This window comes from Carlito syrichta, unplaced genomic scaffold (assembly GCF_000164805.1).
Source record: "Carlito syrichta isolate Samal-C Ts95f unplaced genomic scaffold, Tarsius_syrichta-2.0.1 Scaffold303690, whole genome shotgun sequence".
NCBI classification, from domain to species: Eukaryota; Metazoa; Chordata; class Mammalia; order Primates; family Tarsiidae; genus Carlito; species Carlito syrichta.
In genome coordinates, this window is record NW_007247786.1 from 184,672 (window position 1) to 188,292 (window position 3,621).

Genomic DNA, 3,621 nt, shown 5'->3' on the forward strand with positions numbered 1-3,621 from the left:
ATTCTTTTATATAGTGGAATATTTCATTTATATGATATATATATATATATATATATATATATATATGTTTCACATACATCATATATACTTTTTCATATCCACTGATTTTTTTCATTATTTTCCTTATCTGCTGATCAGTTGATGGAAATTTATATTGATTCCACATCTTGGCAGTTGTGAATTGGAGAGCACACATTTTTAAACAGGCACACAATAGAGCAAATTTTGTGCATGCTAGGCCAGCTTCGCTAAAGTATTTGCACTTATTTCACTTATATTGTATAATGTCATTATAAACTCCTAATCTTTCTTATTTTCTTTTGTTAATCTGTGACTTGCAATGCGAGTGCAGTATAAATGCTTGAATTTTTCAAGTCATATTTTCACACACACACACACACACACACACACACACACACACACACACACGTTCCAGCAACTCAGATTTTCATGAAATAAACCACAACACAGCTAGGAAGAACAAACTACTTTTAATAAAATAATAATAGAAAAAGAATAATTGAGATGAACCCCATATAAGAATCTTTATTTCTATGCTCTTTGTTTTTATTTGACTATCTTGCTAGGCTTCCTCACACACACAAAAAAATCAGTATCTCAAAAAAAGGAAGGGCTAAACAAAAACAAAGATTAAGTGAAGTAACAGAAAAGATGAATAGGTTTTAAAACATTGAAAAGAAAAGTTGCAAAATGTGGCCAATAAGTACGACTAATAAAAATTTTATCTCGAAATGGTAGGTATCAGAAAATTTTGGTGGGGTTTGGATACAGTGGGAAGCTGAGCACATTTGAAAAAAGTAGTTTATTTTTATTTTATTTTAAAGATGTGGGATACAATTCAGGGTTAGGTATACACAAACATTGATTATGGAGGTACCCTTGTTGATGAGGTATGCCCCTCCCTTCCCTAGCAGTTTCCCTCAACTTCCCGTCCCACCCCACCCCCGTATCCCCTGACAGGTTCATATTATTGCTGGTCGCTTTCTTATAATATTACAATTGTTCAATGTCTACTTATGAGTGAGAACATATGGTGCTCTGTTCGTTGTTTCTGTGATAGATGGATTTGGAGTCAATCATACTCAGTGAAAAAAGTAGTTTCTTGTGGGGGAATTTAGAAGAGGAACTGTGGAATTTTTAAGATTATATTAGAGTGAAATTAGTGTTATTCTTTCAGAAAATGATGATTATAATTTCCATTTTGAATGTTTACTCCACACTTGGCAGAATTCTAGTGGTGGGGAAGGTAGTCTTAGGTATGCAGTATTTCATTCCCATTTGGCTATGTAAGAGTGGGCCTTGGCCCTGGAACACTTCATTTCTAAGGGATAAACAGGCTACAGAGTCATAACTTTGAGCAGGAATAGAGAATATCTTTCCCTGTTTTAAGTTCAATGTATGCTCCTTTGTTTTCCTCTTTAGCATGTACTTCAGTGACCCTCTGACATACCTCCAGCTTTTAGCTTTTCATATTTCCTCCACTGCAGCACTAGGTGGGTACATGTAGGTAGATTGCCCTGTGTGGGTTACCAGATAATCTGCTACCTGTAAGGGACCAAAGCATATTAATGGAGTGGATCTTATCCTGTGCTTTTCTATGTAACATTGATACTAAGATCCAATGGGTAGAAGTGTGTGGAGTCCTCCCCTGGGATTGACAACTGCGGACACAGTAGTCTGCCTGACAAATAGATTGTTATCTTCACAATCTAATTTAATTCATTTCAAAACACCCCTGTGACTAGAAAATATATCAATATTTTAGAAATGGAGAACAGTATTTTGAAGGAAGGAAGTAACTTTGCAAACTTCACTAGAGTAAATGATAAGATCTAAACTCTTCTTCTTTTTTTTTTTTTTTTTTTTGAGTTGGAGTCTCACTCTGTCGCCCAGACTGGAGTGCAGTGGCCGCTCCCGGCCACCGCAGCCTCGACCTGCTGGGCTCCGGCGATCCTTCCGCCTCAGCCTTCCAAGTAGCCGGAATTACAGGCATGCGCTACCACACCCGGCTGATTTTTTGACTTATTGTAGAGATGAGGTCTCGCTGCCCAGGCGGGTCTCGAACCCGGGGGCTCAGGCAATCCACTCACCTCAGCCTCCTAAAGGCGAGGGATTGCAGGCTGAGACACCGAGCCTGGCTCTTTTAAACTCTTCTTAATCTTACTTAAATTATATACTTGCCCTCTATGTTATGATGTGTAATCACCAGTGAAATGTTGACCCAGGCATACTTTTCTAACCAGTAGAAATTCTTTACACAGTATTATGACATATAAACATATTTGATAGATATATGATACTGGTTTCCAATTGGATTCAATCAATGATTTTTAGTAATATATTTTTCAATTTTTCTTCTTGGAAATATATACTATTGCTTATTTTTTTTCCTGATATAAACACCACACAAAACATGGTAGAAATGGTACAATCCTGAAACATGTTTATTATCCCATTAAGCTTGTTTTTAAATGTTCTGTATTTCAAGATTTTTTTTTAAAGAAACACTGATTTCACCAGTTGAATTTCTCTTGTTTTAATAACAAAATAAATTTCATGCATTTATAGTTCTATATTGGAGTGAACTCAAAAGTTTTTTTCTTATTTGACCAAAAATTAGTGATTTTCTACTGTTAAATTTTGTTGTTAACTATTTCCATTCTCACTTTGTTTTTGCTGAAGATATGCAGGCACCTTGGCATAAGCTTGGTTACCTCAGGCATGAATATTATTTGTTTCCCTTAATTTGAATTGATGCCAGAGACTTCGTTGAAGTTGTCATTACTATGTTACACAGTGTTAAATATCTCCTATTCTCGGTCTACTCAGAACCTCTTCAGTCAGCATAAGGATTCATTAAAATTCAGTATAGATAGCTAATTATCATTTTTCATAACCTTCCATCTTGTCAACCTATATATTCTTGAAAAATCCTGCTGATGTCAGAAGTCTTACTGGATCGCTAAACATTGGTCCACTGGATTTTAAGAATTACTGATTGAGATTACTGAGCAACTGGTAAGAGCTGTTCCCCAAACCACTATATTAACCAAGGCCACCTTTTTCTTAATGTATTTAAGAACTTAGCACCTTTGTTTGCCCACTTTCTACTATTTTACATAAATAATTTGAAGTTTAGTTTTTCATTCTCTTCTATTCAGTAGGTTATCTTTTAAATTCTACACTAATTCATTTTTTCATCTAGCTACATTTGCTTGTTTCATTTGCCTTCTTTACCTTCTTGCTGTATTTTTACCTTTTGATTTGTTTTCCCCTTTTTTCACAAAATCTTCTTTTCCACATTTTCTGTGACAAATTCATGTTTAGCTCATTATACAATCTTCCTCACAAATTCAAAAATCTTCCAGGAAGTACACATTTTCATCTCTTTTACATAGAGATATCTAGACACTTTAGAAGTGTAAACTCTACCTGCCCTCTTTGTTATATTTCTGGCAACAACAGATCCTTATACTACAGAACCTTCTGGCAAAATTCACTGCCTAATCCTAACTAAAGTTCTCCACTTCTTTTCTTTTGGCCTTTGCCCATTTTTATTTCAAGAATTCCAACAAAGCTGGAAAGCTACTTAGTCTACTT